Source organism: Monodelphis domestica, chromosome 5 (assembly GCF_027887165.1).
Source record: "Monodelphis domestica isolate mMonDom1 chromosome 5, mMonDom1.pri, whole genome shotgun sequence".
NCBI lineage: Eukaryota > Metazoa > Chordata > Mammalia > Didelphimorphia > Didelphidae > Monodelphis > Monodelphis domestica.
In genome coordinates this window covers 315,798,152-315,811,852 of record NC_077231.1, presented here as the reverse complement: position 1 = coordinate 315,811,852, position 13,701 = coordinate 315,798,152, and the positions used below count along the sequence as shown (strand labels likewise).

At 39.4% G+C, this 13,701-nt stretch overlaps 1 protein-coding gene across 3 annotated transcripts in view; it reads right to left on the bottom strand.

Moving 5' to 3' along the window:
* The window catches only part of MACC1 (MET transcriptional regulator MACC1), a 175,073-nt gene extending 162,833 nt beyond the window's left edge, over positions 1-12,240 (bottom strand). For all 3 annotated transcript variants that reach the window (XM_056800529.1, XM_056800532.1, XM_056800536.1), the window contains exon 1: positions 11,928-12,240. The gene's annotated coding sequence lies outside the window, so the exon portion shown is untranslated. The remainder of the gene's footprint in view (positions 1-11,927) is intronic.
* Positions 12,241-13,701: the final 1,461 nt, after the last annotated feature.

The following is a 13,701-nucleotide window of genomic DNA, read 5'->3' as shown; positions in this document are numbered from 1 at the left end:
GGAGGGAGGGAGGAGGGAGGAGGGAGGGAGGAGGGAGGGGGAAGGGAAGGGAGGGAGAGAAAGAAGGAAGGAGCGAAGGAAGGAGGGAAGGAGAGGAGGAAGGAGTCAGAGATATAAAGAAGAGATAGCAGAGAGAGAAATAGAGATAGGAAAGAGGATGAAATGGAGAATCAGAGAAGGGCAAAGAATGAAGCAGATATTGAAATAAAGAGGAGCACAGAAAGAGGAAAAGAGAGGGAGAGAGGGAGGAAATGTGGGAGGACCCCAGGGAATAGTAACCTTAAGTATATAGTCAGTGTTGTTCTATTTTTAGACTCCATAACAGAACTGTATGATAGAGAATCCCATTATTTAGTATGTAAAAATCCATGTGCATAAAACATGAGGTTGCCATGCCAGGAATTTAATCCTCATTGATATGCCAAAACAAGTTTATTCAGAGTCAAGTTTGCAGATAGGATACTGTTTTCTTCCCAGAGTCCTAGTTCACAAGAAAACAAAACATTTCCAGAAGTAACATTGCACTGGGAATTTTTAAGGTTAGAATAATTTACTGTTGATATGAATCCTCAGGAATGCACCCGTCTGCCAAGAGAATGCTACATAGACAGCATTATCAGAGCTTCAAGGACCCTACCACAGTGTTGTGAGAAAGCTTTTCATTTTGAAACTTAAAACCAGACCCAACACTACCCATCAGAGTTCAAAGACAAAGCGATGTATTTCATTTCAATTTCTGCCCTGCCTCAATCACACGGCTACTCTTTTTGGACATGCCAAATGAATGGGGTCATAGAATCATAGAATTAAAGCAAGAGAGACCTTGTTTCATGATGTATAAAAAGCCCAGATTTCCGTTTCGGACTTGGACTGAAGCTTCATCATTCCAATGAGAATTCAGGGTTTTAGGTTAGTTTTGTAATAAAAACTCTGACCATGCCACAAAACCACCCAAGGGTTCCAAGGCAAGAAATACTCTTGAAAAGAAACGTGCTATTTTCCCCTTTTGTATTTAGGGGATTTGTCTATGGAATCCAGAGTGGTTTTGCAGGTCAAACAGCTGATCAAATGAGTAATCCTAAAACTTAGACATCAAGACCAAAATGACTCATTGCAAAATGACTTTGATTACTTCACTATTAAATAGTTAGTTAATAATCTCACTATTCAAAACACATCAAATAGTACAATTCTATCCCGGAAGACACATAAATTGGGCTGTGGGTCAGGCAAGCCTATAGATTCAAAACATTAGAGGGAAGAGAAAGGCCAGCAAACCTGCTGTCCATTGGGAAGGTCTCATCTTCTTTGAGCTGAAGTCCTAATTCTGGCAAACTGGACTCCTTAGGAACTGGAGTCTTGAGACATATCAGCATAATTCTGCACTGGATTAGAAAGCAGGGCCAGAGCCCTTCAGGTAATTCCCTAGGTGGGACAGGATATTCCCTAGAATTACAGGGAGCTCCCTTGGATGTCCCCCTACTCTTGGTCATCCTGGATTCTTTCTTCTTGTCTGGGGAGCCCCATCAATTTCTTCCTTGCTTCCTTCAGGAATAGAGGTAAGACTGGGGATCTCTTCTGTTGGGGAAATCAGACCAGATCCCCATTACTGGATTAAAAGCAGATGGCCTGGGGAGTCCCTGCCATGTCCCCTCCTTGACCTTCATGTATGACCTACTATAGACAAAGAGTTGCCCTCCAAGAACTAGTAAAGAGGTCTAATGGTCTTTTATGAGGTCCTTTGTAAAGAAGTTCATCCATTTATCTTCAGATAATGCCCTGCAAAGATATGCTTTTGACAAATGAGCCTTTCTTAGCTCCACCCTCATAGGAGGAAGAAACTTTTATGTTTTCACTACTATTCCTTCTGCTCAGTCATTATGACGTGGTAGATGTGGTCTGAGTCAAAAGATCCAGGTTTGAAATTCTATCCAAAGGAGTCTTGTGACTAACCTTCAAGGAGTTTTGTGACAAACCTTAGGCAGTTCCCTTAACTTCTATAAGCCTCAGTTTCCCCATCTGTAAATGAGTGGATAGCACTAATTGGCTGCTGAGATCTCTTCTAAATCTGTTACTATGATCATAGATCAAAGAGAAATGACCACATTTCTGACACAAATTAACTCTGTGCCCTGGGGCAAGTCACATAAACTCAAAGTGCCCCACAGAGCTCCTTCTGAGAAAGCATAGACTTGCTTTGGCAGAAGTCTCCTCATCTGAGAGTTCTCTAAGCCAATCAGGTCAAGTTCCTAACCCTGTCTTATCCAGAAATCCTCATTTATCATTGTTCAGTTGTTCAGTTGTGTCTGACTCTTCTTGCCTCCATTTTTGGCAAAGATCTTGGGTTGGTTTGGCATTTCCTTCTCCAGTAGATTAAGGCAAACAGAAGTTAAATGACTTATCCAAGGTCATACAGCTAATAGTGTCAGAGGCTGAATTTGAACTCAGTTCTTCCTAACTCCAGTCCTGGCTCTCTATCCATTATGCCATCTAGTTACCTCTGAAATACCTACATTTAAATATAACTACCCCAAAAATGTATTAAAGAGAATGCATCTTTATGCATAAACTGGTTTGTTTAATAGCTGATAACTTTTTAAATAACCCGCTAGTCCATGGTTCATTTCTGACAAGTTAAATAAAACAAAATGTCACTTTAAAAACTGCTTGATTTCAACGTGTTTTATAAGCCTTTTAAAAATATCACTATAATTGTGGCAACTTTGAAATGGCATTTGGGTTATCGAATTTTCCTCTCTCTTTCATAAATGTTGCCAATCCCATGCTAACTATTTTCTGAGTGACACACAATTGTGTTTTCCAATTTGAATAAACATTTTAAGCTTCCTTTTCCAATCCTAAAAAAGGGGGGGGGGAGAATTAGTTCTTTAGAATTTCTGGAAATTCCATTCTTAGTGAGGTAGAAAATATTTTTTCCCCAAAAACTTTTCTTCAATTGTTTTCTTTCAGTGATTGCCTTTTGTTGTTTTTTTCCCCAGTGATTTTCCATTAACTAGATTCCCACTACCGCAACCATTAAATTCTCCCATATCATTGAGAGAAAACGTGAAAGCAAAGTCATCATATAATCCATATCTGTAGACCCCGGGAAAGGATATTTCTTTTTCATTTTTCTGAAAATAACAGTGTTCATTACAGTTCATCTGCCTTTTAATCAGCTTTTGTTTGAATTATAGGAGTCACTGCATATATCATATGCTCCTCATTGTATATAATGGGCACCTAGGTGGCATAGAGGATCAAGCACTGGGCAGAAAGCTTGGCTTGAAATCAGGATGATTCATCTTTATGAGTTCAAATCCAGCCTCAGACACTTAGTAGCTGTGTGACCGTAGGCAAGTCACTTGATCCTCTGGCTCAGTTCCTCATCTGTAAAATGAACTGAGAGAAATGGCAAAAGCACTCCTGTATTTTTGACAGGACGATGGATTCATGAAGAGTTTGACACAACTGAAGTGATCCAACCACATTGTATTTGGTGTAAATTATTTTCATCATAGCATATATTGTCCCCTAATTGGCCTTAATTCACTATTTATCACTTCATTATCTCTTATCATACACTAATATTTAGTTGCATTCAAAAATCACAGTTCCTCAGTTGATTGTCACTCACCTTATAAGGTGGGTTTGGGGAAGACATTTTTGTTTAGTTGGTTATTTTGGTTATCACAAAAAAGTGCTGCTGTGAATCCTTGGCATTCAAAGGATCTTAGAGAATATGCTCAGTAGTGGGTGCTAGGCCAAAGGGGATGATCTCTTAATGACTTTTATCTTGTAATGCCACACTGGTGGAACCAGTCTAGAACTCTCCCAACAGTGTAGTAGAACACCTATCCTCCTACAACCCTTCTAACAACTACCCCAAATATATTTTCAAAATAAGATTGCCCAAAGGTTGGACATTTTACAGTCTATATTATTTTGTAAATTTTTGTAATGTGGGCAGGGGAGAGGTCAAGAAATTAGGCTTCTCTTGGGAATCATGTCATTTCCAAATTCATCCTCCCAAATCCAAATTCAGCATTGATCAAGAATAATTTGAGATTCCAACCTCTCCAGGCCCTGGCCCATGCTGTCTGCTCCTAATTCATTCAATGGGAACCACAGTCTATACCCAGGGCACATTGTTGTTGGGATCTTCATTTAGCACCAGCAAAACAGACAACATGACTGTAAATTCAGTTAGCAAGCATTCATTCTTCAGGCCAAGTATATGATAGTGTCTTCCACTTATTTGTTTGTTTAGGAGAGGGGAAGTGATGGCTCAGGTCTATGATTGCATTGGTTTTGAGAGTTTCTTGGGTAGACTAGTAATTCCTCTCTAATTTATAGACTTTTAGGAAGTTTCCTGGAGTACTAATTTAGGGGACTTGTCCAGGGTCACAAACTAGTGTATGTCAGAGTTAGGATTTATATCTTCCTCTCTATCCACTACACCATGCTGCCTCTCTGGGTCTCAAATATTTATGAACATTTTTAACAATAGGTAGATGGATTGTAGAAGGGGAAAAGATGAATTATGAAGTTGTTGTAATAGTTTAGATGAGAAATGATGAGGGCCTGAACTAAGGTAGTGGCTGAAAGAGTTGAGAGAAAGGGTCATATATGAAATATGTACTAATTAATTAGGGATGTGGGATGAAAGAAAGTGAGAAGTCAAAGATGACGGGCTGTGAATCAGTCTAGCTAGAAAAATAGCAATGCCATTGACAAAAAGAGGGATAGTAGGAAGAGAAGTTAGTTTGAAGGAAAAGATAATTAACTCCTTTTTGGTCTTATCGAATTTGAGATGTCTACTTCATGTCTATTTTGGCGTGTCCATAGGAAGCTAAGAGTGAGTATGTGGAACAGAGAACACCAAGGATTGGATATAGAGATCTGGAAGTTATTGGAATAGAAAATATCATTGAAACCATAATAATTAATGAAGTCTCTGATAAGGAATTACAGAAAGGAGATGATAGATATTCCAAGGCAGAGCCCTGGGACATGCCCAACAAGAGGAGAAGTGATATGAACAATGATCCAGCAAATGAGACTGAGGAAGAAGATAGATAATTGATGAATTATGAGAGGCCAATGACATAAAAATTCAAATAGGGAGAATATCCAGGAGGAGAATGGGGTTATCAGAGTCAAATGTTCCAGGGAGGTTAAGAAGGATGTAGATAGAGCAAAAATTCTTTGGATTTGGCAATTAAGAGAGCCAGAATAGTATTTTTTCCTCATTTGTTCTCATATTCAGTAACACTGATAGGATGCTTAATATGATGTGGTCATTTTTCAGACCTTATGAAGAGTTCATTGGTCAAACTTGAACAAGTTGGGGCACCTTGATTGAAGCTCCAAGGCAAAGAATGTCTTGATTTCAATGGCAAATGAAGAATCTTCCAAGGGCTCTGGTTCCTTTAGTGATCAAGGTTTATAGGGATTCATATGGAATGGATTTAGCAAAACCTACTGAAACTATTATTCCCGTGTCCCCAAATGTCCCCCATGTATCAAACAGATCTCATGGACATGAGTGCTGTCTTGAATCTATTTGGTTTTGTTTTAATCAATAATTTTTCATCACAAAATATTTCCAAAGACTGATGGAATCTTAGGGAAAATCCAGATGTGAAACTCAACTTATTCCAAGAAATAACAGGAAACCAAATCATTGGACTAGTGTTTACCCCAACAATATGTGTCCTTGAAGTTTTGCTACTACTGTGTAAGGTCTGGTCTTTGTCAGATGAAAGGATGCTTATATAGTAACTGAGTATTAATGCAAAGTTTTCTGAGTCTAATCTTTATTTGTTTCCAGAAGAGCAAGAAGTTGATAGATCTGGTAAAAGAATATCATTAGGTATTTTAGATACCTCCATAATGAGGCAATATTTCACTAAAGCATGAACTTACTTCCATTTATATAAAATAAAGAAGAAACAATCACACCTGGAGCCCTTTATTCTATTTCTTTCTTTTCCTCTTGGAGTACAATTAGAAGACAACGTAGTGGCATGAAAGGACAGAATCTCAGAACTGGAAGGAACTTGGGTGGCCATGTAATCTTACCCATTTTCAATGGTCATTTCTATGACATATCCATGAAGTAGTCATGCAGCTTGCTTGAAGCTGTTCACTAAAGAGGAATCCACTGTGTTTCAAAGTAGTCAGGTGTCTATTTGTTTGTTTCCCTCTGCATTTAGACCTCTTAGAATCTCTAGATCACTTCAAACCTCAGTTCAATCAGTATCTTCAACATGTGGCCCTTCCTGCAGCCCTGGGGCAGGGATGCCTTCTTCCCATCACCCACTAATGACCTTACATCTTATTTGTATATATTTATGTCTTGATACATTCTCTCTTCCATCAAAATGGAATCTTGTTGAAGGCAGGGACTGTTTATCTTTGTATTCTTAGCATCTAGTTGAGTGTCTGGCACATAGTGGGTCATTAATAAATACTTATTGGTTGAATGACCAAATTAATTTTATCCTGTAATAGATGAATCAATGGGCTTTTTCCAGTGGTCTGAAAGGAATATTTCACTCTAACCTGGCAGGTGTGTTTCTTTGACTTGACCTCAGTATATTGACTCAAAATTGATTTTGCTTCCTTTTTACTAGTGGGTTTTCTTTGGATGTTGCCCAGGCATGGGGAAGGTCTATCAGTAATTTACTTTGTATTTCCTTTTATTTCCTGAGCATGGAGCAGCAGGAAGCAGAGCAAGTCAGTACAGGCAGAGAAAAGGATCCTAAGAGTGGAGCCCAAGGACCTGGGTTTAAATACTGGCCCTGAAACTTAATACCTGTGTGACTTCAGTCAATTTATAAAAATTCTCTGTGCCTGAGTTTCCTCCTCAATAAAATGAGGAGGTGGGACTAGACAATCTCTGAGGACCCTCCCAATTCTGGGTCCTTTTCAACAAGTACTTTTTTTTGGATAAGTTCTGAAAGGGCAAGAGAAACAAATAGAGTCAAGAATAAACCCAGAACCACAACAGAGGTATCTGCCCTGAGGGTAGAAGTCTACCAACAGGACTGAGATCTTCCTAGGACCAAGGCTCACTTTTGCTTGCTACTCATTTGTTTCATGCTTGGTCAATTTTAAATACTCCTAGAATCCCAAGAGGAGTGGGAACCTTTTCTAAGCACCGATCCAATCACTTTGCCACACTAAGGGAGAACCACTTGGCAAATGCTTTAAGTTGGTCATATTTTCCATGCACTCCCTCATTTCTTTTTGACCTTTAGGGTATTATATAATCACATATTCTTGACATTAGCCTTAGCTTCTAGTTTTAGATTTAATAGTCTGTGACCTTAACCAGCTAGAAGCTTGAATTTTGAGCCAGCTTTGGGAAAGAAAGATGGCTGCTGTTGCTAAAGTGGGAATCATCTCAATGTGTCTATTAAGCACATACAAGGCCCAAAGCACTGAAGCTATTAGAAAAGAAAGAAAAAAAAAGAAACTCAATGTATCCCTTCTCTGGGATTATATATAATGCATAATTGAAGTTCATTCAAGTTCTAAACTCATGTCAGTCGGTCAACAAACAATTATTAATGACCTACTATGTGCCCTGGCACTGGGCTAAGCCTTGGGGATACAGAAAGAGTCAAAAAAATAAATCCCTGCCCTTAAAGAATTCACCGTCCAAAGAGGAAGATAACAAAAATAAATAAATACTGGCAATGTGAGCTCTAAGTGGGATGAATAGGAAATAATAAGAGAGGGAAGGCACTAGAATGAGGGATTGAGAAAGGATTCCTGTAGAAGATAGGATTTTAGTTGGGATTTAAAGGAAGCCAGAGAGGTCAACAATCAGAGTGGAGGAAGGAGAGAGCTCTAGACATGGGGGAACAGCCAGAGAAAATACTGGAACTGAGAGATGGAATGACTTGTTGGTGATAAGCCAGGAGGGCAATGTTGCTGAATTCAAGGGTACATGATGGGTAATAAGGTATAAAAAGTCTGAAAAGGTAAGAGGGGGCTATGTTATAAAAGTCTTTTAATGGGAAACAGGATTTGTTTGTTTCTTTTTTTCTCCCTGGCAGGGATTGGGAGTCACTGGAATTTGTTGAGTATAGGGATAACTTGATTGGACTTTAGCTTTAGAAAAATTACCTTAGGGATTGACTGGAGCATAGACTGTAGTAGGGACAGATCTGAGAAAGGCAGACCAACCAGCTGCTATTGCTATAGTCTGGGAATGAGGTGATGAGGACCTACACCAGGGTAGAAGCTGTATTAAAGAAGAGAAGGAGGTACATTCAAGAGATGCTGCAAAGTTGAGATCAACAAGCCTTGACACAAGCTTGGAGAGATAGTGTGGAATCTAGGATCACTCCAAGGTTATGAGTCTGAGAGAATGGGAAGACGTTGGTGTCCTGTACAGTAATAAGGGAGGCAGAAGGAGGAGAGGGTTTAGGGGGAAAGATAATGAATTCTTTTCAGGAAAAGACGAAGGCTAATTCAAAATATAAGTATGTCTCTGACTCATTATGCCTCTACCCAGATTTTGATCTGGGGAATCTTTAAATATATGTGGGTCTAGGATTCCACTGTTGAGGATAACTGGAAGTAACAGGTACAACAGAGCCTTTATTTCATCCCAGAGGAAATGCACAACAAGCTAAGTATTCGCAGAGTTTCTGGACAAACATAGAAAACCCATGAAGGGATTCTCAACAGTCTGTTCAAAAAAATCCACAAAATTCTCCCTCATAAGTCCCATCTTTCCACCGGACCCTATAGTCATTCTTAGTCAAACTCACCCATTGTTTGGACTCTCCTTAGAAAGGAACTAAACTTGGTATTTCCAGATAGGCAATGTTGCAATATTATAATGAATGCCTCATGCCCACATGTCCTCCTCCCAAATAATAGAATCAGTCCTTTAAAGTTCCTCCAGCTGTACGGGTTCCATGAGCAGAACCTCTTCTCTTTCTAAGGAAATTCCCTTCTCTGGGGAGACCAGATCTCTGAACTCTTGAACTTGGAGTTAATCATGTGAGGCAACCCCCAAGGCTGGCGCTATCCTGGGAATCTCCCTTCTCTCACTAGAGATAGATAATCCAGGACCATGCTCCCCTGAAATGCCTAATCTTCTCACCTAACCCCTCAACTAGCCAACCAGAGTTCAGGAATACCATTTTCCTTTAACTCCCCTCTTGATGTCATGTGGGCTAGCATATATAGCTCCCATACAGTTCTCAGTGAATGCTGCCATTTCTTGGGCTGGGAAATCGTACTCTCAAGTCTCTGATCTCTGAGCTATCATCAGAGGAGTAAAAGAGAAAGGCAGTAGGTGGGCAGGAAATCACCGTAAGGCTATGAGCTAAAAGCTCCCAGAGGAGCTATTATACTGGCCCCTGCCCAGTTCAATGTTCAAAGCAGGCCTACATGATCAAACCAGGAAGCCTTTGAAACAATCCAGGCCTCTCTCCCAATCTGACCCACCAGAGCACTTAGTGACTTGACATTCACTTGATGCCCGTTTGGCCCTCTTCCTTGCTGTTTGTCCCGGTGCCTTGCACAAAAGTCTCAGGAGCATCCACAATGCACAGTTCTTCAACATTGCCCAAACTAAATTGGGTGTCTTGGGTGAGGCTCCTGACCTATCTTAGCTAGTTGGTGAGAATGAAGCTTACACTCACCTCCCAATGCATAGTGGTACAAGCTGAACAATTATACCAAGTTCCTCTGGGCTCTCTCACCTGCCGTAACCCTTGTCCAAGTCTACCCCAAGCCCTGAAAACCATCAGGAAAGAAAAATAGAGACCTAAAAAATGGCAACAAAAACTAAGAGAGAGAAGAAATAACAGAAAGAGAAAAAAACATAGAAAACACAAGAAGTTTTCCTTCCTGAAGGGAAATTACTGGAATGTGGTTGATCAGGGAAGTCAGCACTGGCCTCACAGAACTTAGTCTTTAAAGATGGGGAGGATTCAGAAATAGGAAGAATATGAGAGATGTTCCTAGGAATGGCAAATCAGGCACATGCCCACAGAGAAAAGGATCTGCTTGCTGAAGTGGAGATGTGAAGATGTGACATAGTAAGAAAAACAGATTTATTAAAGTGCCTTGGATTTAAGAAAAGGTTCATTATCATCATCATCATCATCATCATCATCATTATTATTATTATTATGTACCTAGAAGGCTAAGAAATAATATAAATCATGGCATATTTCCTTGATTTGGCCAAACACCATCTAATAACAACCCTGGAACCTAGGCAAGGCAGGTATACTCATCTTCATTTTGCAGATGAGGAAACCAAGTTCAAGCAAGTTGAGCGACCTGCTCAAAATCATGGTGACTATTATGCTTTCCAAAGAATTTGCATCTGGATCATATGTTTTTGTTACATGGAGTTTTTTTCTGTTCTTTGCATTTCACGTGTGTTTGTGTGAGAGAGAGACAGAGACAGAGACAGAGATGATGATGAAAACAGATGAAAGCAGCTTTTATACATATGTACAACATGTATAATATATGTGTGTGTGTTACATTAAAGATCACCGTCTGATAAATGTGGAGCTGGAAGAGACCTTAGTCAAATACTTCAGTTTTACAAGTGATAAAACTGAGGTACAGAAAGATGAAATGATTTGCCCAGGGTCACATGGAGTGTGGTACTTTGATTTAGCTATGGAGCCCAAAGGAGGCATGAGGAGGAGTCATAGGAACTGAGTCAGGTATGGACAGGACTAGAGATATCTGGGGCTTGGACTCTTTTTAATCATCTGTTAAGGTTAAATGTGTGTCCTTTCTAATAGCTGCTTATTTTGGACAACAGATGCTGAATGAAGGAGCTAAAAATATGAAGAAATTAGACTCCCTCCCTTTATCTCTCCCTTTTCATTCCTTCCTTCCTTTATATCGTATCTATATCATAATTGTTTTATTTTATTAATTGGATTTATATCTTCATCATTTATGCCAATTCTTTATTTATATCAAATCCTTCCATCCTTTTTTCTTTTCTTCTTGTTATAGATAGAAGGTTCATTAGATATCTACATTTATTTCCTAAGCGTTTTTGAAACAGAAATGTTGAGACTGAGATGAATATCAAAAGGAAAAATTCTTCTAGAAACAGGCCTTGGATGAAAAACCAATTCGATAAAAAGAATCTAATTATACCATGCTGGAATTTACCAGAACATTGTGTCCTATTATCTATCTCAAGGGAAGGGAAAGGTCCCAAGGATTTTCAAGGCCAAACCTAACTGAGTCTAGCTGCTCTGAAGAAGACTGGAGCCATGCCATCTTCACAGCATAATAAATCCCAAGACCAAAGTCCTAATGCCCAGAGCAAGTCATTTCTTGGACCTAACCTTCCCCTCCCCACCACACAATGAAGACATGCTTAAATATTATGGTTTGTTGAAAGACCTGAGAGTATTTACCCTGAAAAGAAGAGTCAGGCTGAGGCAGAAGGTAGGACATGATTCTGTGATCAGCCGGTTTGAAAGGGAGGTTAGATTTAGGATCCTAACTCTAGAGCTGGAAGGGTCCTTAGAGGACAACTGGTTACATATGGCCATTTTATGGATGAAGAAATTAAGACTAGAGAAGGAAATTAACTGGTCCTGAGTGTAGAGGGTAAATATTATGATTGAGACTGAAAAAAATCTAAATTTAAATGGTCGCCAAGGGAAATCCCAAATAATAAAATTCCCAAGTCAGCTGACAAATTTTTATTTAATTGTGATTAAAAGTTTAAAAGATTAAAAGTGATTTAATTACAACAGGAGGAAGAAAATATTAGAGGGAGAGAGAGAGGGAGAGAGAGAGAGGGAGAGAAGGAAAGGAGTTTAACTCAGAACCACTCAGGCTGAGCCAAAGCGGGAGTTTAAGGCCTTGGAAAGCCAAAGCAAAGAAAGGGGTCAGTTCTTATCACTCACTTGACCAGTCTGAAGGAAAGCTGTCTGCAGGGCTCCTCCAAGCTCAAGCTCCGGGATCAAACTGAACTCTAGCCCTCTCCACACGAAGTCACGAGAACTCCAGAGGCTGTTCTCTACCTCACTTCCTGCGTCTCACATGTGCCAACAATGGCTCAAGCTTGATTTAGGACTGCCCAGAGGTCTGTCCTTTTTTTGCACATGTCTGTTGAAGGCCATCTCCTCAGATAATTAAATCTTGAGTTTAATGCAGACTTTCCTAATCTTGTTAAACTAAGAAAGGAGGAGAAATGTAGTTTCCAAGACCTGATTCTGTTATTACAAGTATCTCTATTGTTATTGATCAGGAAATAGCTAAATCAGATCTTCTAAAGAATGGTCTGATTAGGGTGGAATAGTTTTGAAATTCACATGAGTCATCAAGTTATGAGTTTCAGAGGAGGGATCTGGACTGAGAACTTCTGACTTACTATTTCTCCTGTGGCAGTAGAACCCAGAGGGAAAAGCTAGTGCCAAGGGATCCAAGTTGCAACAATGGCTAATTGAGGCTGGATATCAGGAAAAACCTTGGAACAAAAAGCTGTCTGAGGAAGAATGGGCTCCTCCTAGCAGAGTGGGAGTGGATTTATCTCCTTGTAGGTCTTCAGTCAGAGACTAGAAGAGCACTTTTAAAGAAGGGGAGAAGGGCTATTCTTACTCAGGCATGGATTGGACTCCATTATTCAAGATGACCCTTCTCAGGTCTCCAACACTGTAAGTCTATGATATGACATCAATAAATATTAATAAAGATCTAATAAGTAAGAGAGACTAAGATGAGAGAGTAACAGTAGGAATACCATCATGAAAAGAGAAATGGACTCTAGGTTAGGATTTTCTGAGCATATTATTCTTCATAGTTTCTGCCTAAAACCTCACTTCATCCTTCTCTACATTTCTTTTGGTATTTCTGATGCCAATGGATGTTTGATGGTGCTCTCCAACTTAAGCTCCTTATTCATTGAGCAAAGGCAAGGTTTAACAGCCACAAAAATAATGTCATTATTATTATAAAGAGGCTGCCTCATGGTTGAGTGGCTCCTCTAGAAAAAAATGCAGGCCTTTGGTCTTAGAGTATAAAAATTTCTGGTTTGAATCCTTCCTCTGACACTTCCTAGTCACATGACAACAGAGATTGAATTGAGAGGCTAAAGAGCATGTAAGCACTAGAATAGGCAAATACTTCCACTTGGCCCTTTATTTTCCTTTCCCTTCCTTTCTCTTCTCTTATTTTCTTTTCTTTTCTCTTCTCTTCTTTTCTTTTTTTTTATTTCTTCCTCCTAGAGGGTAGAGATCAGATTTGTATTTCCTATTTAATTTTTAGAATGCAATACTGAGACTGAAATGGGAATTAAGGGAAAAATTCCCCTGGTTTCAGGACTGTACAGAGAAATAATTTGATAAGAAGAATCTAATCAGCCCACACTGGAATTTACCAGAATTTGATGTCCAAGGCTATATTTTTAGAGAAGAGAATGGCCAAAAGGTTTCTCCAAGGCCAACTTCAGGTCTTGCTTCATCCAATAAGGTGGCTCCTTGCCTCTGGTTACACTAGTTAGATAGTTCTAGCAAAAATTCAGAAATAAATAAAATGCCTATAACATTATAATATTTCAAAAGAAACTAGCAAGTCAGAAAAAGCAGGCAAGTGTGGCAGGCTGAAAGAGAAATGTGACCTGCCAGGATTTCCTGAGTATGATTGCTGTCAGGTTTCACAGGACAGGACATGCTCTGCTTC